The 25593-nt window shown below is 43.9% G+C and overlaps 2 non-coding genes across 2 annotated transcripts; both read left to right on the top strand.

The window, feature by feature from the left end:
• The first annotated feature begins 9396 nt into the window (after window positions 1-9396).
• On the top strand, window positions 9397-9469 carry trnav-cac (transfer RNA valine (anticodon CAC)). The gene has a single exon. It is a non-coding gene; the product is annotated as a tRNA-Val (tRNA).
• Window positions 9470-10340: 871 nt separating this feature from the next.
• On the top strand, window positions 10341-10413 carry trnav-aac (transfer RNA valine (anticodon AAC)). The gene has a single exon. It is a non-coding gene; the product is annotated as a tRNA-Val (tRNA).
• Window positions 10414-25593: the final 15180 nt, after the last annotated feature.

The raw sequence follows: 25593 nt of genomic DNA, 5'->3' as shown, positions 1-25593 counted from the left end.
ACTAACCTAGTGATCCTTGATGACCTGATGGAGCAGGCCGGTGACAACAGTGAAGTGGAAAAAGCTTTCACAAAGTACACTCATCATAGGAATTTAAGTATTATTTATTTAGTTCAAAATCTATTTTTTCAAGGTAAAAAAAGCCGCACTATTAATTTATATGCCAATTATATAATTCTTTTTAAAAACCCCAGAGATAAACTACAGGTCACCGTCTTGGCTCGTCAAATGTACCCTAACCAGACCAAGTTCTTTTTGGAGGCATTTGAGGATGCCACCAAAAAACCCTACGGGTACTTGATTGCGGAATTAAATGCACAAACCCCAGAAGACTTTCGCCTAAGAACAGGTTTGTGCCCGCACGATTGGCCGGCAGTCTATGTGCTAAAGAAAAGGAAATAAATAAGAATGTCTGTTCGGATTAAAAGAAATCTGCCGCTTTTGCAAATGTTATTTGAGAGGAGCCCGCGCCATAGGAAAGCTGTGCTGGCAGGGGCCCCCTCGGATTTGATCGAGACCCTGTGTGAAATAGCTTTTAACATCTTACGCGGTAATATACCCCTAACCCCTTCTCAACATTCTAAACTCAAAAAACAAAAAGCGGTTATCAAGATCATCGCTAATAAGAAGTATTCTATTAAAAGAAAAAGAAAGAAGATTAATCAAACCGGGGGTTTTATAGGACCGCTGTTGAGCATAGCCGTGCCTTTCCTAACCAGTCTTCTAGCTTCCAGAGTGGGTTAATAATGGAATATGCTCAGAAAATGTTTTTGATCCCTCAGGAGCAGCTTGAGAAACTGAGAAAAAATGTTGTCGGGCCAGAGCCCATTAGACAAACGGCCGAAAACAACCTGGACTCTGAAATGAAAGCTATACAGGCCAGGGCCGATTTAAATCAGTATTCCAAAGCCCAGTTGTATACCAACACGTTACAGCGCTACCTCCGTCTGGTTAGACAGGGTGAAAAAGATCAAAACATTTTAACTTTAACCATGGCCTCTCAAGAAAATGGTTCTGGGGCTGATGCGGGGGGAACGGTTGATAAAGATGTTGCGGTGACCGAACCTGTAGAGAGTTCAGAGGGAGATGTTGTAACGGATGTTTTGAGAAACATGCCGGCCAGAAGCAAAAGACATGCACAATATATCCTGCACAAAATGGTTCAGAAACTGCGGGTAACGGCTTGGAATGAACAGGGTGAATTTGTTTTTAAAGGACTACTGATCAAAGGTTCACACATGTTCGATTTGTTGAAGAGTGTCACTAGCACTAATAAGGTACCCGATAGTCGCCGACCTGTAGGCTGGAATGCTTTCCTACAGGCGATGGCCTGTCTGAACATGCCCCAATCAACAGTTCCTAACCAGGAAACGCGACAAAAAATCCGTCTGTGTAAAGAGGTGGAGCCTGATCTGACTCCGATATCTCATTACTCTGACCATGCTGAGCGACCATCCTCAGGATCTATCCATTGTTGGGAAGCTTATTAATCTCATGTTTTTATTTGTCTCCCCTGTAAATAATGACCCGACAAACAATTTTTTATTTTTATTTTTTATTTTTCAAATGTTGTACATTTATTTATACCATAACCCCTGCTTTGTATAAGAATTGTGTTGAATAAAAACAAAACTAATGATTCAAAGGCTGTTTTCATTATTTTTTCACCTTAACACGCATGACATCTTTTAAAATCCTCACAAGAACACCCCATCTGTATACACGGCTGGCTAGGGTCGTAAGTCATTGTGTTATAAGGGGGGGTCCACAGTGTCCTGACAAACTCTGCCACTTTTTTATCATTTTGGCCTAAATCCTCACTGTACAAGGCCATAATATCGGGGTATGACCTTCCTTTAGATCTATGAAATAAGAAAAACACACAGTGTTGACCACAAGTGAAGGTCTGAAGACTTTGTACTTGACGACCGCTGTAAATGGTTTCTTGACAGTTGTTGAGCAGAAAGTTATTGATCTTCCGAGGGAAAGGTCTGAAATCCGGGGGGTTTGCATAGGAATCAAAAAATTCACCACGGTGGTCCTCCCTTAGATAAATAGCCAGCCAATGTTCTCCGGGCATATTTTTAGGGTGTGTGTTGATTATGTACATTGCAGGTAAATTCTTGATCTTAAATTTAGGCAGCTGATCGCAGGTGTAGACTCCTTGAAACAGTTTCCGTGAGCTGGCCAGGGCATTCATGATGTGGTTGAGCTCTCTGGTGTTCATTTTAATAATAATCATACATAACATTTCTCCTCTGATTCACCTCAATAATGTTGTCAAACACTGCATACACGACCATATTTACAGTGCGTGGTAGAGGCTGCTTGAAACGCATCTCCAAACGCATATTGCCCGTCTTCATCAGTGAAAAATGTTGTCCACACTCTTCGTCAGGGGTCAGGTTGAAACCGTACAGGGTGTAACCGCTGCAGTATTCCCGGCGATCGATCAGCCGGGAGTTTGATCCTTGAGATGGCGACCCGTAGCCAGTACTAGACTGTCATATTCACGAACCACATTGCCGTTTTCAAAGTCAGGTTGAAAAGGTCTGGATGGAACCTGCACACCATCGACGTACAACGCTATAAATTCCGCGTTATAATGTTTAAAGTTAAAGGGGTTCTTGTTGTAAACCCCGGTAAATGCATCATTATCCACGAGACCTATAATAACCTGTTTTGGGAGCTGTCCTAGAAACAGATTTTCCTGGTTCATCACCCGTGTCCCTGCGGGGATACTGTGGACTTTCATATAGACTCTTTCGATCGGGTACTTGGCGTTTGCCGTCATTAACGCCTGCGCGTGTCCTAGTTTAACCGCCGGGGAGACGGACACTTTTTTCACAAACAGCGAGGCCGATAATATGGTCAGTTTATATTTTTCAGTATCAGGGGTCATCAGACAAAAAGCACTTTTACTACGGATCATTTTAATTTTAATGTCTACCCCGTTGAGCATGAGTTTTTCTAGGAAAAATATGTCTGCATGGATATGCCCCATTAGCTCAAAGGTCCTCCCTTCTGTTGAAAAGGCCGTTCTTTTTTGCAAACCCTTATTGAGTCCCTCTGGATCCTTGTCGTCCATAGCTTCCGGGATGTCTTTGAAGAAAAGGCCGGGGTTGAACTGTTTGCTTAGGGTCTCCTCACTATAATTAAGTATACACTCCATCATGGCTCTATAGGGGTAAGTATTGCTGCTTTGACTAATGAGCCGATCTCCCAGGGTCACATCCACCTGTGAAAACATGGTGGCCACCGGGTAATTGATGACCCCAGCGTTGGTCGTCTTCTCGATTGCATCGCCATCCTCATCAGTCACTTTACAGTTCATTAAAATAAATGTGTTATTCAAATCAATATAATCCTCGCCATTGCCAGCTATAAAAAACTCCAGAGGGGCCGTGTCTGAAATTGCAGAAAGAGGGGGAATCTCTACATATATGATCTTATCTATACTCGTTTGAGTGTATGGAACTGTAAACAGATCCAGTTCTGATTTGACGCATTCTTCCGATAGACTGTGGACAAAAGACATGTTTAAAAGATGTATCCTGAGGCTCTATTTTTCTTTCTTTGAGACTTTCTTTTTGCAGGTTTTTTCTTGTGCTGCTTCCTTCTCCGAGTGTTTCCACGATATGTTGGAGAATGAGAGATTCTTCGTTTTTTGTTAGCCACGGATCTTTGTCGCCCCCTGGTGGACACATGCTGTTTCTTCTTTTACCCCCCTCCTCGCCATTACCATGAGACCCGAACCCTCCTGATGCTCATGGCTAGCTGCCCGGTTCATAACATTGGTGAACACGTCACTAACAATATTTTTAGCCGCTGATTTCAAGTGGGGTCTGGCTATAGCAAAGCCTCTCTTAAGCAGGGGTATGGCCATTCTAAAGAGACCACGAAAGAGTCCTCCTAGACCGGCGCCATACATTGTGGGGGCTCCTACAATACCGGGCAAGCCGTTCCATCTTGCATCTTGTAATAATCCACATAGGCGCTAGGATCTACATAACCCCTCGAGGTAGCCATTTTAATAATGTACAAACTGTTTCAGGGGTCGAAAATGTAGTTTGACATTAACTTTACCGAAGCGGAAGGGTACGTTGATATTCTGATCCGATTTTACTTCGATCGTGATGTTGTCAAAGTGGGTCTTTGAGACTGGTACGTAGTGTGGTTTGTCATAAGTAATTGTGACCATGTCATTGCTTTTACCTTTATTAAGTACATTTCTCAAAAGGGGGACATAACTATCCCCGACCCTCTGGTGGGTTATGATATCCGTATACACATAAAGAGTGTAAAAGCCGCCCCACCACTTCTGAGAACCTGCTCTCTGTGTCAGAATAGAACCCAAATATACGCCCCAGTTGGCCGCTGGTTTGAATGCTAATACCTGGTTTTGACACCTTGTACACTCTGTTTTTAATAGGGTTGTAATATAGCTTGATGTTGGGGGTGCCTTCTGAGAACTGTTTATGCATCTCATCTAATATTTTATCCACATTGTCATAATAACCTCCTTGTATCGTGAATGTCCATTGACTCTTTTTAACATCATCAAAAATGGCGAAGGTGGCATCCTTATCTTGTAAAACAGCCCAAGTGTAAGGATACTGTATTTCCGCCAACCCCACTTCCCACGACCCCCTTAGATCTATAGATTTTCCAAATTGTACCGTGTAACTGGATATTTCATTTTTAGGATATATATCGAGAGAGGCATTACTGGGTAGAGTCACGTAGAAGCCTCCTGATTCCATCTTGAGAATCGAAAGTAATGCCCCCAACACACCCGCGGGCATGTTGTTATAAGGATTGAATATCGCAAACCTGTTGTTCCGGGACCCAACTATTGAACTTTTCAGGCCATCCAAGCCATTTCATCAACACATATTTTTTCCGGTTCTGGGTTTTTTCAGCTAATATCTTTTCAACTCTGTATACACTGTCTTTACCCACAATAATTTTTTGTAACTCGGCTTCGTAAAACGTTCCTTCTATATCCTCCCTGTCATAGTCTTTTAACCGGTACACGGGGGGGTCTCTACCCAACTGTTCGGTAACTGTAAAATATTCGTCAGAAAATGTTTGTTCATAACCATTGGCAAAAGTACTCCTTAGCTTTGAAACGCGAACCACATCACCGATGTTGAACTAATAAGTAGTTTTTCCCTTCTTAATAAATGGTCGGTATAATTTTTTATAGACCTTAAAAGAATTACTTTGATCAACATCTAAAGGCTTCATTTTAATACTGGTGTGATTGGTATTGGTTGTAAGCATCGATAAAATCTTGAACTTTATCAAAATACTTGAACGTGTTGACCGCTGTAAAATATCTCCACATTTTGGTCTTTATGGTGCGGTTAAACCTCTCCACTACCGATGCCCTAAGCTCATTACCGGTGGTGAAATGATGTATTTTGTGTCTCTTCAGTAGATTCTGAAATTCTCTGTTGAGAAACTCTTTTCCTTTATCAGTCTGCAGTTTTTTAGGACATCGACCCTGGGACAATATATCCTCAAAGGCCCTTGTCACCGCCCGACCTGTTTTATTATGTAGAATGCGAGCCCAGGCATATTTTGATAACACATCGATACACATCAACATCAATTTGTGACCATTGTTATGTTTTGATAAATTTGACATATCGACTAGATCCATTTGCCATTGTGAATCTATGTCAGTTGCATATACGCGGTTTCTTTTAAAGTTAATCCTGAGAGGTTTATGTAAGGTATAGGCGTCTTGTTCCCGTAACCATTCTGAAACAACCACATCATTAACCTTCACTCCGGCCTCAGCGAGTCCTCTTTGAAAACCCTTCTTACCCGCCAAACCCCCAATCTTGGCTGGGTTGTAGTATAGTTCCTGCATTTGGGGAGCTTGCCGAGTCATTCTGTCAAATAACCACACAGACCCACACTATGCGCAAAGTTTTTATACAAGGTTTTTTATTCAACTTCAGGAGAGCAGATACCACTTTTTAGACATTTGAGAAAAGTATAACATACACAACAATTTTTTCTACGGTCCAGACAAAAATAAATCAGATGATTGGTTACTTGATCTATATCAACAAATATACCTGTTTCTTTATCTTGTAGGCACACACCTCAGTTACATATGTAAATAAAACAACAATATGACCTATTTTAAAAGTAAACAGAGGTGTATTAAACATGCTCAGTAAAAGGTCATACAGATGTTGATGAAATGGCCTAATATCATTCTTGGCCCCCTTGAGCCCTTCATCCCAGTGTTCGTACCCCCCGGTCTTTGTTACAGCAGCCATTCACTTTTCCAGGTTTGAAAGTTGATCCTCATCGATGGTTAAATCTGTAGAGAAAAGGCTCGCGTTGGCTACTTTTCTGTCAAGCACATGGTGTAATAGCGCTCTCAGGTTAGCTGCTGAGTGTTGATGACAGAACCAGTTGCAGAAGCAGTCCAGAACATTCCCCATGTTCAAAGTCCCTTAGTTCAGGTTAGAGTCTGAATCAGTGGCGTAGATGTCGAATTCTTCGTCGCTGCCCCCAGCTTTAACTTCTTTACGGAAGAAATAAGCTTTTAGCTTGCCAGCGGTTTTTCTACTCGGCTCATCCAGGTCATTGAGCAGCTGCCCAAGTTTCTCTATTATAAACGGCTCCTTTTTCAGCTCCAGCAAAATCTCATCTATGATTTTCTGGACTTGTCCCACAGTGACATGTATGTGGGAGTAAGAGAGCGCCTTGATTAGTGCCGGTTTCAGCCACGGTTTGTTCAGTCTTCTGTAAAACACGTTGAAATAGAACAGGAAATAGTAACGGTCTGGTTCAAACAAACAACTGTGTCTCAACTGACTGGGGTGATTCACTTCACACCCCCGACAGACTTCTTTCAGAGCTCGGTCGATGAGAGCACTCAGAATATACACCAGGGTGCTTTTAACCACTCTGCTTACTTGGTCACATACCCCGGGCAAAAATCCTGCGTCTTCATCACGCCCCCGGGACAGTCCGATGCTCATTGGGTCGCCTGGTGGTTTGTGGGGTGTTTCTCCATCCATTGGACTGACCCCCTCCTGAGACGCACAGACGGTAGACAGTTCGGCAAAATCAAGGCCCTCCATGAGCTCCAGAGGCTGGGGATCCCCGAGACTCATTTGGACATCCATCGCACCGCATGTTGTTTCGTCCTGAGGGACCGGGGTCTGAGGTCTTGGAGAGTAACCACAGTCAAAGGGTTCCAGAGTGTATACAAAATCTGGGGAATAGAACCAGGGGTGATCCCGGGTTTGAAGAGGCCTGTAGAGCCTGTCGACGTCCGCAGCTTTCGGGTAAGACATTCTCTTTAATTTTAAACCATGAATGAATTGTTGCACCTTTTATCCTATCTCTTCACTACGTCACGACACACCGCCCTCTTAGAAGAGAGTAGCCCCTGAGCCGTCAGACCCCCCTCCAAAACCCCACACGTCGTCTGTCGTAGTTCTGCAAGCTTTCCCATTCACACCTTTCAAAACCCTGAGTCGGAGACTCCATTTCGCATTCTCTTGGACCCTCTTGCAAGCCTTCTAGAGTCTTATCCACAAGCCCCAGATCTCTCCAGGCCATCACCTTCAACCAGTCCTCATAAGAGTATTCAATTACCGTCTCAAAAGGTTCCAACGTACCCTCCTTCTCTCCCAAAGCAAGAAGCTCCACTCCAACATAGCTGGGATCCCTTTTAAAGCGGTAACCCCGTCGAGCCCCCCAGAACAACACCCAGGAGCGTTCAATCTTCAAATTGGTGAGTACAGGAACCCTTGCCCGGGATTGTTTCTTGCGGGGTTTCATGTTGATGTCGCTGGACATGTTGAAGAAGCGGGATGTTTCAGAAGCTGAGAATTAAAGAGGTATTGCCTAAAAGAAGCGCGGGTTCTTAAATAGAGAGGAGAGTTTCGGGGCGTTGCCTTCAGAGGGGTGGGGGTATTTATGGGTGGCCTTGTTGTTCAGGGTTTTATGGGTGCACACTTTCTGACGGATATGACGTAGGAATAATTAAGGAAATAACTCTACCTAAAATCACGCCCCCCAATTATGACGTAGGAATATTAATAAGCTTAGGGCATACGTCATAACAAAATAGGCCGCGCCCAAAAAACCCTACTATCTACTCTTATGTAGTTGAAGGCGCAGTATAGCTCTCATAGTCTGGTGGAGACGGAAGACCACCAGCCGTTTGAACAAGCCATTCAGCATCACCTTGTTGGGTTAAGTGCAGGCACTGTCAGAGCGCAGGGCGTCCTGCCTTTGAAAGAGTTTCCGAAGTGTCCTGATGTGCCCTTTAGCAATGCAAAATAGGTCAGTGAAAATAGAAACCTTTATCTCACAGGCTGGCCCACGGGAAACGCCTGTGCGCGTTTTATCAGCCTGCTTCGATGGGAGGCATTCGAAACGCCAGGACGGGTCGTTTTCCGTAGTGTAGTGGCTATCACGTTTGCCTCACACGCGAAAGGTCCCCGGTTCGAAACCGGGCGGAAACAACCCGCGGTGCACGCGTGACAGTGCCATGTTACCCGTCGCCATCTCTCTGCCCCAAGGCCGGCCGTCGTTTTCTCTTCCTCGGAGTGGCAAGAAATCCTGACCTTGAGAACAAACGATCGCAGAAGGGTAGCTTTGCGAGGCGCTGGAACTCACACTTTTAAAATCGATACATGTTGTAGCTGTTACAATACGACCGTAGCAGGATCAGCGACATTGCTGTTACTCTTATGTAGTCGAAGGCGCAGTATAGCTCTGATAGTCTGGTGGTGACGGAGGACCTCCAGCCGTTTGAACAAGCCATTCAGCATCACCTTGTTGGGCTAAGTGCAGGCACTGTCAGAGCGCAGGGCGACCTGCCTTTGATAGAGTTTCCTAAGTGTCCCGAAATCGGTGCACTCAGAGCGTCCGTCCGTCGACAGGTTGAAATTGTAAACGCTGGTGTAGCCACTTTTAATTGAAATATGATGATGATGATGATGATGTTGTTGTTCTTGTTCTTGTTGTTGTTGTTGTTCTTGTTTTTCTTGTTGTCGTCGTGGTCGCCGTCATTATTATTGTTAAAGTAAAGCAGTAGTTAGATTTGTTGCTACCGTAAGGTGTAGAAGGCACAATAGCTTTGTGATTGTCTGATGGTGGCACAAGACGAGCAGCAGCTGTTTGAACAAGCCATTGAACATCACCTTGTTGGGGTAAGTGTAAGTCTTGTCATAGCTCAGGGCGTTCTTCCTTTGAAAGAGTTTCCAAAGTGTCCTGATGTGCCCTTGAGCAATGCAAAATAGGTCAGTGAAAATAGAAACCTTTATCTCACAGGCTGGCCCACGGGAAACCCCTGTGCGCGTTTTACCAGCCGGCTTCGATGGGAGCCATTTGAAACACCAGGACGGGTCGGTTTCCGTAGTGTAGTGGCTATCACGTTCGCCTCACACGCGAAAGGTCCCTGGTTCGAAACCGGGCGGAAACAACCCGCGGTGCATGCGTGCCAGTGCTGTGTTACCCGTCGCCATCTCTCTGCCCCAAGGCCGGCCGTCGTTTTCTCTTCCTCGGAGTGGCAAGAAATCCTGACCTTGAGAACAAACGATCGCAGAAGGGTAGCTTTGCGAGGCACTGGAACTGACACTTTTAAAATCGATACATGTTGTTGCGTTACAATACGACCGTAGCAGGATCGGCGACATTGCTGTTACTCTTATGTAGTTGAAGGCGCAGTATAGCTCTGATAGTCTGGTGGTGACGGAAGACCACCAGCCGTTTGAACAAGCCATTCAGCATCACCTTGTAGGGCTAAACGCAGGCACTGTCAGAGCGCAGGTCGTCCTGCCTTTGAAAGAGTTTCCGAAGTGTCCCGAAATCGGTGCACTCAGAGCGTTCGTCCATCGACAGGTTGAAATTGTAAACGCTGGTGTAGCCACTTTTAATTAAAATCTGATGATGATGATGTTGTTGTTGTTATTCTTGTTGTCGTCGTAGTCGCCGTCATTATTAATGTTAAAGTAAAGCAGTAGTTAGATTTGTTGCTACCGTAAGGTGTAGAAGGCACAATAGCTCTGATAGTCTGGTGGTGAAGGAAGACCACCAGACGTTTGAACAAGCCATTCAGCATCACCTTGTTGGGTTAAGTGCAGGCACTGTCAGAGCGCAGGGCGTCCTGCCTTTAAAAGAGTTTCCGAAGTGTCCTGATGTGCCCTTTAGCAATGCCAAACAGGTCAGTGAAAATGGCATCCTTTCGCCGCACTTCAGACGCCATCTCACAGCCTAGCCGACCTGAAACACCTGAGCCCGTTTTACCAGCAGGCTTTAACGGTAACCATTTGAAGCAAGAGGCAGCGGTGTCAGTTTCCGTAGTGTAGCGGTTATCACGTTCGCCTAACGCGCGAAAGGTCCCCGGTTCGAAACCGGGCGGAAACAGCCTACTGTGGGCTGGCCCTTTTCGTCATTCTTGCCCTCGTGGTTCCCCGGAGGCGGTGGGTGTCTTTTCTTCATTGGAGTGCCCGCAATCGATGCACTCAGAGCGTCCGTCCGTCGACAGGTTGAAATTGTAAACGCTGGTGTAGCCACTTTTAATTAAAATCTGATGATGATGATGATGATGATGTTGTTGTTGTTGTTCTTGTTGTTGTTGTTCTTGTTGTCATCGTGGTCGCCGTCATTATTATTGTTAAAGTAAAGCAGTAGTTAGATTTGTTGCTACCGTAAGGTGTAGAAGACAACAGTTGGTATGGCGTGTGATATCAAAACATTCAGAATACTTTTAACCTATATAATTTATAAGCTTTGTAAAATAAACCCAAATATATCTTTTGCGGGGATAAACGCTGTTCTGAGTAGTTTGTGACTTGTTTAATACCAAACATAGCATCGCTATAAAAAAAAAAAAAAAATCACTGTAAAAGCGCTAGTTATTTTTGATCTTTATAGTTATTTTCTAGGCTCAGGTTGTTTTTTAGTGCTTATAAAGGCCTGAAATATTCTTAGTGGTTGTTGACTATAGGTCTTGATGTTTAAAAATGTTTTTTTGAGAGACCAAAAGGTTCTAATAAAAGTTTAGAGTAGAGAGGAGAGAGATCGTCTCCATCTTGGTTTCTATTTGAAATTTGATGCAGTGTCATTTTATTGGTTGGTTTTGATATGTTAATTGGTAACAGGGCGGCACAAAGGCCAGACCAGAACAATGCCTTACAAGCAGATCCGGCATGTGGCCATCAGTATAAGTATGAAGGTCTGGTCTTCAGCTCGACAGACTCATACTGACCTTTCGATTTAAGACTAAAGATCAACAATGTCCGGAAACAACATCAGCGATTCGATTTAAACGAGTTTTTAGGCAAGTCTTCAGATTATTTTCATTGACTCAGAGCGTGTTGTGTGCATGTATTGTAAATAAGGCTATAACATCTGTTTTAAGTTCTGTAAAATAATTTTTCAGCCAGTCAACAGGAGTTAATTCCCAACGCTGAGGAGATCATCTGGAACAACGACGGTAAGATTTTTGTGTTTGCGCTCATGGGTTCTTATGCATGGGTGTGTGTGGTTTGAAGCGGCTCATTAGAGTTATGAAAACGTTTTAATATATATTAATGCCGGTCTCTTTAATTACACAGAAACTATCGAAAGGCCTGTGATTAATGTCTCCAAGGATCGACCAAGAGAAGTGGTTGTCCCTAGACAGGCTGTCTGCCGACCGGGTAAGAACTAAACCCCTGTTTGTTTGTATAACGTTTCTGTAAGATGTTTGAGTCCAGTTTTGTTAATTTTAAAAAATTATCCTGTCTAACAGTATTAAGAAACGTGGTTCGAGACAACGAAAGGCCTTCCACATCGAGGGCTTGTTTCGTTTTACCTTCGAGAACCGTAACCTTTCAAGAATCTGAAAGGCCGTCAGCCCCGGTATCTGATAGCTGTGAGTATATATCTGCAGCCTGTAAGAGGTTAAAGCTTTTTATAAAGCGGTGTGGTTAAAGGTTAAACATGTCTCTTACCTTCACAGCGGTGCAAAAAGCTAAACCAGCCGAAAAACATAAGAAACGATTATTCTGTGGAGGTAAGTAAGATCTTTCAAACTTTAATGTTTTTAAAAGGGCTTTGTTTGCCCGTTGAGGGCTAATATTTAAGCGATTTAAGCGTTTCCTGTAGGGCGGGGGGTTCTGGGAAAGATCTTTAGAAGTCCGGACAGGTCTAGGCTTGTTTCTGGGGAACGTGTTTAGAAATGACCGATTGCCGTACCGTCTGGTTAGGAAGTAAAGCCGTCCGAAAGGGTTTAGTAAGTTGTTTGGCTTATCTCCCGCTATTATACTTCTGTTTTAAAGTGGTTGTAGGAAAAGGCTTGAAGGTGTTCATTGTATTTAATATTTAAACAGATCGTGAAAACGTTTGTGAAACAGGAAGTCCCGGGATCAGGAAGCGTTTACACTTGGAAGGTTCGTTTAAAAATGAAATGTTGTTGTGTGTGTGTGTGTTTTATTAACAATATTACAGTTTTTAAAGAAACATTTAAGAAACAGTTTATTTACAGCGGCTTCTCTGTTTTAAATTTATTATCAAGTCCTAATAAATATATTGTCTGTAAATAATAAGGCGTTGTAGTGAATGTCTAAGGCTATTTTCAAAGGTCTAAAAAAGCTAAAGGTTTTGAATGTCCTGGACATGTTGTTTTAAGTTTGATTTCTGTCGCCGTTTAAAGATGTAAATGTAATGTATATTTTTATTCTTCCCAAGACTCTTGGGATAGTCATTCTGTGAATGAGCTATTGAGGACAATTACCCCGTCTAAGTGGGATCAAACATCTTTCCCGGTGAGATCACCGAGAGGATCCCCCACGATGGTCTTGGAGACCCCCCAACATCTACTCAGGCCACAGCCTTCTGGGGGTAATTCAACACCCCAGATTCAGCCCGCCGCATTGTCGGGCGGAACAAATACAGGCATCCAACAACCTCAGGGGTCGCCGTCAGTCAGGGCTGACACACCACCCAACGACGGCCTAGTTTCAACATCGTCCCCCCAGACCCGTTTCTTGGCTACCGAAACGCGAAACAGTAACCCCGCGCTTGGCCAGGGTGTCACCGCAAAGGCCTTCTTGGTCTCCGTCCATGAGTATACACTCGCTCCCTGCCTCCTTCGACCGAGATTTACCGGAGCGACCATCCTTTGAAGCTGAGCCAGGCCACCAGCCCCCGGAGCTACTTCCTGAAGGTCGGCATGAGTTGCTACATACTTTGTTACAAAATCAAAGACTTGTGTTAGTGGGGCAAAACCTGGTGATAGAGAGCCAAAACACCCTTATTAATACCCTTACTAACGAATTGTACCGTATTTAATGTTTTAATAGACACAAAACGCCTTACTATTGTGGGTTGTTGGAAAAATAAAAAATAAATTAAAAAATGTCCTGACTTGGTAAAAGAACTCACAAACTAAAGGATTATGAACAAGCTAGGGCCCCAAAAAGACCTTCCCGAGAGAACATCCCCGGCCCTGTTGTGAACTCCTCTGATGTCCCAATGAACCTGGAACTATTACAAATGATAAATGATTTAAATAACCCCCAATTACCACCGATAGAATGTGAATTAACAGACTTACCTGTGAACCCCGACCTGTTACAGATGGTCAATGATCTAAATAACCACCTCCCACCGGTAGCGCTTATAGAGGTTCACCCCCTAGTTCACCCCGATTTGTTTGAAATGGTGGAGTCTTTGGAGGAGCTACCCCGACCAAATTCTGCCCCTATTATAAATGATTTGAAACAATTAGAACACAGGATGGCGGCAGAAGCAGCCATCACTATAGAGGAGGGTCTTGACATTAACCGGTTGGATATCTTTGAAGGACTTTTACAGGCTTTAAATGAGCCTCCTCAAAAAGGGGGTTTTGTAGATGTCAGCAGTGGGGGTGTTCGGAATGTGGAGGGTTCTGAGACTGATAAGGCTGTGGAGGACATGCTCTGTGAGAATGTAGGGGGTGAAGGCTTTGTTCAAAATGATGATGTGTCCAAGAGTACCAGTGATCCCGTGATTATAGATAGACCGGCCTATAACAATTTTGAAATGATTCAGTGTTTTAATTTTGCAGAACTTTTAAATTGTGACAATTATGCAGAAATATTTGTCAACATACACGAGGCTTTGCAGAAAATGCTTGAACAGGTTGCTGAAAGGGTCAGACCTCGAGATGTTGTACAGTTAGAACTCAGAGGGGATGATTTGTTTAGCAACCTATCTGTAATGCTGAGTGGAGATAATTTAGATGTCTGGCTAAAATCGAAGCGTTATTGCAAAGTAACGCAGCCATCTTAGCTGATGAAAGTCTGTCTCTGGTAATGAATGTGGTTCGTAACCCTGAGGGTGGGGCGCTTAGAAGACTGTCGAAATGCTTGAAGAACGACATAATTAGGACCAAGCTCAGGCAATTAGTGGTGAGTTCCAGTAGGGACAATAAGCTCTGTTTTGCTTACAGTTTAATAAAACTACTCACCCCCGACATGCCTGAACCCCAAGCTCTGCAAGAGGCTTTAACGCTTCATCAGAGGGCTGGCTTAAACTCTCAACAGAGGGTTGCCTTTTCAGACATCACCAAGTTGCAGGAACATAACTGTAAACCCCGCCAAGAGACAAATGTCCAAACTGATTTTAAACAGTCTGTGGGGTAAGTTTGGGGAAAGAAATTACCGTCTAAACACAACCTTGATTAAAACCACTGAACAGTTTATAGAATTTATGTTTTCCAAACAACATGCAGTATCACACTTTCAATTCTTAAATGACCACGTGGCACAGGTCCAGTGGAGGGCCCCTAAAGATTTCCCCACCAAACAGGGGAACGTTAATGTTTTCATAGCGGTTTTTACCACGGCTTACGCCCGGCTTGAACTGTACAACTTAATGGATCAGTTGCAGGAACGCACACTCTATCATGATTCTGACTCTGTAATCTTTGTCACCAGGCCAGGGGATTGGGTCCCTCCCCTCGGGGACTACCTTGGGGAGTTAACGAGCGAACTAGATCCTCAGGACCACATAGTGGAGTTTGTTTCAGGGGGTCCTAAGACGCATACAGAACGGCTGCGGGTAAGACCTGTATGAAAGTTAAGGGTTTCACTCTGAACCATTGTAACAACAAGCTCATTAACATCAAGTCTCTGACGACCCTGGTAGAAAGTTTTGTAACCGAGAAAGACGCGCCTCCTCGTGAGATTATTACAGCCGGAAATCAGATCTATCGCAATAAAAAGGAGTACACGTTGGAAAATAGATCACTAAACAAACGGTTCAGGGTGGTGTACAATAAAGGAGTGTTGAAGACTGATTATACCACTCTGCCTTATGGATATTAGCGGTGGTTTTGATAACAGACTTCAACACCCTTTCTCCTGTATTATAGCTGGTCCCTCCAATTCGGGGAAGAGCTATCTTATAAGGAACATCATAGAAGATGTGGACGCAACCGTGTCCCAAGCTCTTGACAACATAGTGTGGTGTTACTCTTGCTGGCAACCTCTCTACGATGATTTGGCTTCGAAAAAAAATAATCTGAAATTTGTGCAAGGTCTCCCCGCCTCGTTGTAAGACGATGACTTGTTCCCGCCCGGTCAAACTAACCTAGTGATCCTTGATGACCTGATGGAGCAGGCCGGTGACAACAGTGAAGTGGAAAAAGCTTTCACAAAGTACACTCATCATAGGAATTTAAGTATTCTTTATTTAGTTCAAAATCTATTTTTTCAAGGTAAAAAAAGCCGCACTATTAATTTAAATGCCAATTATATAATTCTTTTTAAAAACCCCAGAGATAAACTACAGGTCACCGTCTTGGCTCGTCAAATGTACCCTAACCAGACCAAGTTCTTTTTGGAGGCATTTGAGGATGCCACCAAAAAACCCTACGGGTACTTGATTGCGGACTTAAAAGCACAAACCCCAGAAGACTTTCGCCTCAGAACAGGTTTGTGCCCGCCCGATTGGCCGGCAGTGTATGTGCTAAAGAAAAGGAAATAAATAAGAATGTCTGTTCGGATTAAAAGAAATCTGCCACTTTTGCAAATGTTATTTGAGGGGAGCCTGCGCCATAGGAAAGCTGTGCTGGCAGGGGCCCCCTCGGATTTGATCGAGACCATGTGTGAAATAGCTTTTAACATCTTACACGGTAATATACCCCTAACCCCTTCTTAACATTCTAAACTCAAAAAACAAAAAGCGGTTATCAAGATCATCGCTAATAAGAAGTATTCTATTAAAAGAAAAAGAAAGAAGATTAATCAAACCAGGGGTTTTATAGGACCGCTGTTGAGCATAGCCGTGCCTTTCCTAACCAGTCTTCTAGCTTCCAGAGTGGGTTAATAATGGAATATGCTCAGAAAATGTTTTTGATCCCTCAGGAGCAGCTTGAGAAACTGAGAAAAAATGTTGTCGGGCAAGAGCCCATTAGACAAACGGCCGAAAACAACCTGGACTCTGAAATGAAAGCTATACAGGCCAGGGCCGATTTAAATCAGTATTCCAAAGCCCAGTTGTATACCAACACGTTACAGCGTTACCTCCGTCTGGTTAGACAGGGTGAAAAAGATCAAAACATTTTAACTTTAACCATGGCCTCTCAAGAAAATGGTTCTGGGGCTGATGCGGGGGGTACGGTTGATAAAGATGTTGCGGTGACCGAACCTGTTGAGAGTTCAGAGGGAGATGTTGTAACGGATGTTTTGAGAAACATGCCGGCCAGAAGCAGGAGACATGCAGAATATATCCTGCGCAAAATGGTTCAGAAACCGCGGGTAACGGCTTGGAATGAACAGGGTGAATTTGTTTTTAAAGGACAACTGATCAAAGGTTCACACATGTTTGATTTGTTGAAGAGTGTCAATAGCACTAATAAGGTACCCGAGAGTCGCCGACCTGTAGGCTGGAATGCTTTCCTACAGGCGATGGCCTGTCTGAACATGCCCCAATCCACAGTTCCTAACCAGGAAACGCGACAAAAAATCCATCTGTGTAAAGAGGTGTAGCCTGATCTGACTCCGATATCTCATTACTCTGACCGTGCTTAGCGACCATCCTCAGGATCTATCCATCGTTGGGAAGCTTATTAATCTCATGTTTTTATTTGTCTCCCCTGTAAATAATGACCCGACAAACAATTTTTTATTTATTTTTTTTATTTTCAAATGTTGTACATTTATTTATAACATAACCCCTGCTTTGTATAAGAATTGTTTTGAATAAAAACAAAACTAATGATTCAAAGGCTGTTTTCATTATTTTTTCACCTTAACACGCATGACATCTTTTAAAATCCTCACAAGAACACCCCATCTGTATACATGACTGGCTAGGGTCGTAAGTCATTGTGTTATAAGGGGGGTCCACAGTGTACTGACAAACTCTGCCACTTTTTTATCATTTTGGCCTAAATCCTCACTGTACAAGGCCATAATATCGGGGTATGACCTTCCTTTAGATCTATGATATAAGAAAAACACACAGTGCTGACCACAAGTGAAGGTCTGAAGACTTTGTACTTGACGACCGCTGTAAATGGTTTCTTGACAGTTGTTGAGCAGAAAGTTATTGATCTTCCGAGGGAAAGGTCTGAAATCCGGGGGGTTTCCATAGGAATCAAAAAATTCACCACGGTGGTCCTCCCTTAGATAAATAGCCAGCCAATGTTCTCCGGGCATATTTTTAGGGTGTGTGTTGATTATGTACATTGCAGGTAAATTCTTGATCTTAAATTTAGGTAGCTGATCGCAGGCGTAGACTCCTTGAAACAGTTTCCGTGAGCCGGCCAGGGCATTCATGATGTGGTTGAGCTCTCTGGTGTTCATTTTAATAATAATCATACAGAACGTTTCTCCTCCGATTCACCTCAATAATGTTGTCAAACACAGCATACACGACCATATTTACAGTGCGTGGTAGAGGCTGCTTGAAACGCATCTCCAAACGCATATTGCCCGTCTTCATCAGTGAAAAATGTTGTCCACACTCTTCGTCAGGGGTCAGGTTGAAACCGTACAGGGTGTAACCGCTGCAGTATTCCCGGCGATCGATCAGCAGAGTTTGATCCTTGAGATGGCGACCCGTAGCCAGTACTACACTGTAATATTCACGAACCGCATTGCCGTTTTCAAAGTCAGGTTGAAAAGGTCTGGATGGAACCTGCACACCATCGACGTACAACGCTATAAATTCCGCGTTATAATGTTTAAAGTTAAAAAGGTTCTTGTTGTAAACCCCGGTAAATGCATCATTATCCACGAGACCAATAATAACCTGTTTTGGGAGCTGTCCTAGAAACAGATTTTCCTGGTTCATCACCCGTGTCCCTGCAGGGATACTGTGGACTTTCATATAGACTCTTTCGATCGGGTACTTAACGCCTGCGCGTGTCCTAGTTTAACCGCCGGGGAGACGGACACTTTTTTCACAAACAGCGAGGCCGATAATATGGTCAGTTTATATTTTTCAGTATCAGGGGTCATCAGATAAAAAGCACTTTTACTACGGATCATTTTAATTTTAATGTCTACCCCGTTGAGCATGAGTTTTTCTTGGAAAAATATGTCTGCATTGATATGCCCCATTAGCTCAAAGGTCCTCCCTTCTGTTGAAGAGGCCGTTCTTTTTTGCAAACCCTTATTGAGTCCCTCTGGATCCTTGTCGTCCATAGCTTCCGGGTTGTCTTTGAAGAAAAGGCCGGGGCTGAACTGTTTGCTTAGGGTCTCCTCACTATAATTAAGTTTACACTCCATCATGGCTCTATAGGGGTAAGTATTGCTGCTTTGACTAATGAGCCGATCTCCCAGGGTCACATCCACCTGTGAAAACATGGTGGCCACCGGGTAATTGATGACCCCAGCGTTGGCCGTCTTCTCGATTGCATCGCCATCCTCATTAGTCACTTTACAGTTCATTAAAATAAATGTGTTTTTCAAATCATTATAATCCTCGCCATTGCCAGCTATAAAAAACTCCAGAGGGGCCATGTCTGAAATTGCAGAAAGAGGGGGAATCTCTACATATATGCTCTTATCTATACTCGTTTGAGTGTATGGAACTGTAAACAGATCCAGTTCTGATTTGACGCATTCTTCCAATAGACTGTGGACAAAAGACATGTTTAAAAGATATATCCTGAGGCTCTATTTTTCTTTCTTTGAGACTTTCTTTTTGCAGGTTTTTTCTTGTGCTGCTTCCTTCTCCGAGTGTTTCCACGATATGTTGGAGAATGAGAGATTCTTCGTTTTCTGTTAGCCACGGATCATCGTCGCCCTGGTGGACACATGCTGTTTCTTCTTTTACCCCCCCTCCTCGCCATTACCATGAGACCCGAACCCTCCTGATGCTCATGGCTAGCTGCCCGGTTCATAACATTGGTGAACACGTCACTAACAATATTTTTAGCCGCTGATTTCAAGTGGGGTCTGGCTATAGCAAAGCCTCTCTTAAGCAGGGGTACGGCCATTCTAAAGAGACCACGAAAGAGTCCTCCTAGACCGGCGCCATACATTGTGGGGGCTCCTACAAAACCGGGCAAGCCGTTCCATCTTGCATCTTGTAATAATCCACATTGGCGCTAGGATCTACATAACCCCTCGAGGTAGCCATTTTAATAATGTACACACTGTTTCAGGGGTCGAAAATGTAGTTTGACAACTTAACTTTACCGAAGCGGAAGGGTACGTTGATATTCTGATCCGATTTGACTTCGATCGTGATGTTGTCAAAGTGGGTCTTTGAGACTGGTACGTAGTGTGGCTTGTCATAAGTAATTGTGACCATGTCATTGCTTTTACCTTTAATAAGTACATTTCTCAAAAGGGGGACATAACTATCCCTGACCCTCTGGTGGGTTATGATATCCGTATACACATAAAGAGTGTAAAAGCCGCCCCACCACTTCTGAGAACCTGCTCTCTGTGTCAGAATAGAACCCTAATATACGCCCCAGTTGGCCGCTGGTTTGAATGCTAATACCTGGTTTTGACACCTTGTACACTCTGTTTTTAATAGGGTTGTAATATAACTTGATGTTGGGGGTGCCTTCTGAGAACTGTTTATGCATCTCATCTAATATTTTATCCACATTGTCATAATAACCTCCTTGTATCGTGAATGTCCATTGACTCTTTTTAACATCATCAAAAATGGCGAAGGTGGCATCCTTATCTTGTAAAACAGCCCAAGTGTAAGGATACTGTATTTCCGCCAACCCCACTTCCCACGACCCTCTTAGATCTATAGATTTTCCAAATTGTACCGTGTAACTGGATATTTCATTTTTAGGGTATATATCGAGAGAGGCGTTACTGGGTAGAGTCACGTAGAAGCCTCCTGATTCCATCTTGAGTATCGAGAGTAATGCCCCCAACACACCCGCGGGCATGTTGTTATAAGGATTGAATATCGCAAACCTGTTGTTCCGGGACCCAACTATTGAACTTTTCAGGCCATCCAAGCCATTTCACCAACACATATTTTTTCCGGTTCTGGGTTTTTTCAGCTAATATCTTTTCAACTCTGTATACACTGTCTTTACCCACAATAATTTTTTGTAACTCGGCTTCGTAAAACGTTCCTTCTATATCCTCCCCGTCATAGTCTTTTAACCGGTACACGGGGGGGGCTCTAGCCAACTGTTCGGTAACTGTAAAATATTCGTCAGAAAATGTTTGTTCATAACCTTTGGCAAAAGTACTCCTTAGCTTTGAAACGCGAACCACATCACCGATGTTGAACTTATAAGTAGTTTTTCCCTTCTTAATAAATGGTCCGTATAATTTTGTATAGACCTGAAAAGAATTACTTTGATCAACATCTATAGACTTCATTTTAATACTGGTGTGATACCCTTGGTTGTAAGCATCAATAAAATCCTGAACTTTATCAAAATACTTGAACGTGTTGACCGCTGTAAAATATCTCCACATTTTGGTCTTTATGGTGCGGTTAAACCTCTCCACTACCGATGCTTTAAGCTCATTTCCGGTGGTGAAATGATGTATTTTGTGTCTCTTCAGTAGATTCTGAAATTCTCTGTTGAGAAACTCTTTTCCTTAATCAGTCTGCAGTTTTTTAGGACATCGACCCTGGGACAATATATCCTCAAAGACCCTCGTCACCGCTCAACCTGTTTTATTATGTAGAATTCGAGCCCAGGCATATTTTGATTAAACATCGATACACATCAACATCAATTTGTGACCATTGTTATGTTTTGATAAATTTGACATATCGACTAGATCCATTTGCCATTGTGAGTCTATGTCAGTTGCATATACGCGGTTTCTTTTAAAGTTAATCCTGAGAGGTTTATGTAAGGTATAGGCGTCTTGTTCCCGTAACCATTCTGAAACAACCACATCATTAACCTTCACTCCGGCCTCAGCGAGTCCTCTTTGAAAACCCTTCTTACCCGCCAAACCCCCAATCTTGGCTGGGTTGTAGTATAGTTCCTGCATTTGGGGAGCTTGCCGAGTCATTCTGTCAAATAACCACACAGACCCACACTATGCGCAAAGTTTTTTACAAGGTTTTTTATTCAACTTCAGGAGAGCAGATACCCCTTTTTAGACATTTGAGAAAAGTATAACATACACAACAATTTTTTCTACGGTCCAGACAAAAAGAAATCAGATGATTGGTTACTTGATCTATATCAACAAATATACCTGTTTCTTTATCTTGTAGGCACACACCTCAGTTACATATGTAAATAAACAACAATATGACCTATTTTAAAATTAAACAGAGGTGTATTAAACATGCTCAGTAAAAGGTCATACAGATGTTGATGAAATGGCCTAATATCATTCTTGGCCCCCTTGAGCGCTTCATCCCAGTGTTCGTACCCCCCGATCTTTGTTACAGCAGCCATTAACTTTTCCAGGTTTGAAAGTTGATCCTCATCGATGGTTAAATCTGTAGAGAAAAGGCTCGCGTTGGCTACTTTTCTGTCAAGCACATGGTGTAATAGCGCTCTCAGGTTAGCTGCAGAGTGTTGATGACAGAACCAGTTGCAGAAGCAGTCCAGAACATTCCCCATGTTCAAAGTCCCTTAGTTCAGGTCAGAGTCTGAATCAGTGGCGTAGATGTCGAATTCTTCGTCGCTGTCCCCAGCTTTAACTTCTTTACGGAAGAAATAAGCTTTTAGCTTGCCAGCGGTTTTTCTACTCGGCTCATCCAGGTCATTGAGCAGCTGCCCAAGTTTCTCTATTATAAACGGCTCCTTTTTCAGCTCCAGCAAAATCTCATCTATGATTTTCTGGACTTGTCCCGCAGTGACATGTATGTGGGAGTAAGACAGCGCCTTGATTAGTGCCGGTTTCAGCCACGGTTTGTTCAGTCTTCTGTAAAACACGTTGAAATAGAACAGGAAATAGTAACGGTCTGGTTCAAACAAACAACTGTGTCTCAACTGACTGGGGTGATTCACTTCACACCCCCGACAGACTTCTTTCAGAGCTCGGTCGATGAGAGCACTCAGAATATACACCAGGGTGCTTTTAACCACTCTGCTTACTTGGTCACATACCCCGGGCATAAATCCTTCGTCTTCATCACGCCCCCGGGACTGTCCGATGCTCATTGGTTCGCCTGGTGGTTTGTGGGGTGTTTCTACATCCATTGGACTGACCCCCTCCTGAGACGCACAGACGGTAGACAGTTCGGCAAAATCGAGGCCCTCCATGAGCTCCAGAGGCTGGGGATCCCCGAGACTCATTTGGACATCCATCGCACCGCATGTTGTTTCGTCCTGAGGGACCGGGGTCTGAGGTCTTGGAGAGTAACCGCAGTCAAAGGGTTCCAGAGTGTATACAAAATCTGGGGAATAGAACCAGGGGTGATCCCGGGTTTGAAGAGGCCTGTAGAGCCTGTCGACGTCCGCAGCTTTCGGGTAAGACATTCTCTTTAATTTTAAACCATGAATGAATTGTTGCGCCTTTTATCCTATCTCTTCACTACGTCATGACACACCGCCCTCTTAGAAGAGAGTAGCCCCTGAGCCGTCAGACCCCCCTCCAAAACCCCACACGTCGTCTGTTTTATCATCGTCGTCGTCATTCAAGGGGGATATATAATCCATAATCCAGCATATTCTCCTTCTAACCAAATCCAGTTGCGAACATTTGGTCAAGATGTCAAAACCATCATTAATACAGTTTATGACCTCTTTCAAGAACGGCCAGTCCACGGCGTCAAACATCATTTCAGTAACCTGTTTTTCTGGATCCTCTTGCCCTTGAGCAATGCAAAATAGGTCAGTGAAATTAGAAACCTTTATCTCACAGGCTGGCCCAAGGGAAACGCCTGTGCGCGTTTTACCAGCCTGCTTCGATGGGAGCCATTCGAAACGCCAGGACGGGTCGGTTTCCGTAGTGTAGTGGCTATCACGTTCGCCTCACACGCGACAGGTCCCCGGTTCGAAACTGGGCGGAAACAACCCGCGGTGCACGTGTGCTAGTGCCGTGTTACCTGTCCCTGTAACGCGGCCGGCCATCGTTTTCTCTTCCTCGGAGTGGCAAGAAATCCTGACCTTGAGAACAAACGATCGCAGAAGGGTAGCTTTGCGAGGCGCTGGAACTGACACTTTTAAAATCGATACATGTTGTTGCTGTTACAATACGACCGTAGCAGGATCGGCGACATTGCTGTTACTCTTATGTAGTTGAAGGCGCAGTATAGCTCTGATAGTCTGGTGGTGACGGAAGACCACCAGCCGTTTGAACAAGCCATTCAGCATCACCTTGTTGGTATAAGTGCAGGCACTGTCTGAGCGCAGGGCGTCCTGCCTTTGAAAGAGTTTCCAAAGTGTCCTGATGTGCCCTTGAGCAATGCAAAAAAGGTCAGTGAAAATAGAAACCTTTATCTCACAGGCTGGCCCACGGGAAACGCCTGTGCGCGTTTTACCAGCCTGCTTCGATGGGAGCCATTCGAAACGCCAGGACGGGTCGGTTTTACCAGCAGTCTCCAACGGTAACCGTTCTAAGCAAGAGGTGACGGTGTCAGTTTCCGAAGTGTAGCGGTTATCACGTTCGCCTAACGCACGAAAGATCCCCGGTTTGAAACCGGGCGGAAAGAGCCTGCTGTGGGCCGGCCCTTTTCGTCCTGCTTACCCTCGTGGTTCCCCGGAGGCGGTAGGTGGTTTTTCTTCATTGGAGTTCCCGAAATTGGTGGACTCAGAGCGTCCGTCCGTCGACAGGTTGAAATTGTAAACGCTGGTGTAGCCACTTTTAATTAAAATCTGATGATGATGTTATTGTTGTTGTTGTTGTTCTTGTTGTCGTCGTGGTCGCCGTCATTATTATTGTTAAAGTAAAGCTACCGTAAGGTGTAGAAGGCACAATAGCTCTGTGATTGTCTGATGGTGGCACAAGACAAGCAGCAGCTGTTTGAACAAGCCATTGAGCATCACCTTGTTGGGGTAAGTGTAAGTCTTGTCATAGCTCAGGGCGTTCTTCCTTTGAAAGAGTTTCCAAAGTGTCCTGATGTGCCCTTGAGCAATGCAAAATAGGTCAGTGAAAATAGAAACCTTTATCTCACAGGCTGGCCCACGGGAAACGCCTGTGTGCGTTTTACCAGCCGGCTTCGATGGGAGCCATTCGAAACACCAGGACGGGTTGGTTTCCGTAGTGTAGTGGCTATGATGTTTGCCTCACACGCGAAAGGTCCCCGGTTCAAAACCGGGCGGAAACAACCCACGGTGCACGCGTGCCAGTGCCGTGTTACCCGTCCCCATCTCTCTGCCCCAAGGCTGGCCGTTGTTTTCTCTTCCTCGGAGTGGCAAGTAATCCCGACCTTGAGAACAAACGATCGCAGAAGGGTAGCTTTGCGAGGCGCAGGAACTGACACTTTTAAAATCGATACATGTTGTTGCTGTGACAATACGACCGTAGCAGGATCGGCGACATTGCTGTTACTCTTATGAGTAGATAGTTGTTTTTTTTGGGTGCGGCCTATTTTGTTATGACGTATGCCCTAAGCTTATTAATATTCCTACGTCATAATTGGGGGGCGTGATTCTAGGTAGAGTTATTTCCTTAATTATTCCTACGTCATATCCGTCAGAAAGTGTACACCCATAAAACCCTGAACAACAAGGCCGCCCATAACCTGTTGTTCTTGTTGTTCTTGTTGGTCAACTGTAGAGTGTGAATGGGTCGGCTCTTCCTGTAGTGGTTGGGGGTCTTTTTTAAATATACATGTAATGGTTTAGTAAATCTAAACCGTTATAAGATCAACAAGTTCTGTTGTCTGTAATGGTCCCAGGTCTTAACAATGCCAGTTTTGAATAGTGCGTTTATCATATTCACACTGTCTCTGTCTGTCTCTCTCTCTCTCTCGCCCAATCATTTTATAAGATCAACAAGTTCTGTTGTCTGTTATGATCCCAGGTCCTAACAATGCCTGTTTTGCATAGGGTACTTATGTTATCCACACTGTATCTGGCTCTGTCTCTCCCCTCAAATTTAATTAAAAATAAAATTAAAAAAGAGGGTGTGTGTGTGGGTGTTTGTGTGTATAGGTTAATTGTGTTTGTAAAAAAAAAAAAAAAAAAGCTGTGGTTATATTTTATCTCTCACATAATGTGTT

Source organism: Amia ocellicauda (assembly GCF_036373705.1).
Source record: "Amia ocellicauda isolate fAmiCal2 chromosome 11 unlocalized genomic scaffold, fAmiCal2.hap1 SUPER_11_unloc_2, whole genome shotgun sequence".
Lineage (NCBI taxonomy): Eukaryota > Metazoa > Chordata > Actinopteri > Amiiformes > Amiidae > Amia > Amia ocellicauda.
This window is presented reverse-complemented; position numbering and strand designations above follow the sequence as displayed.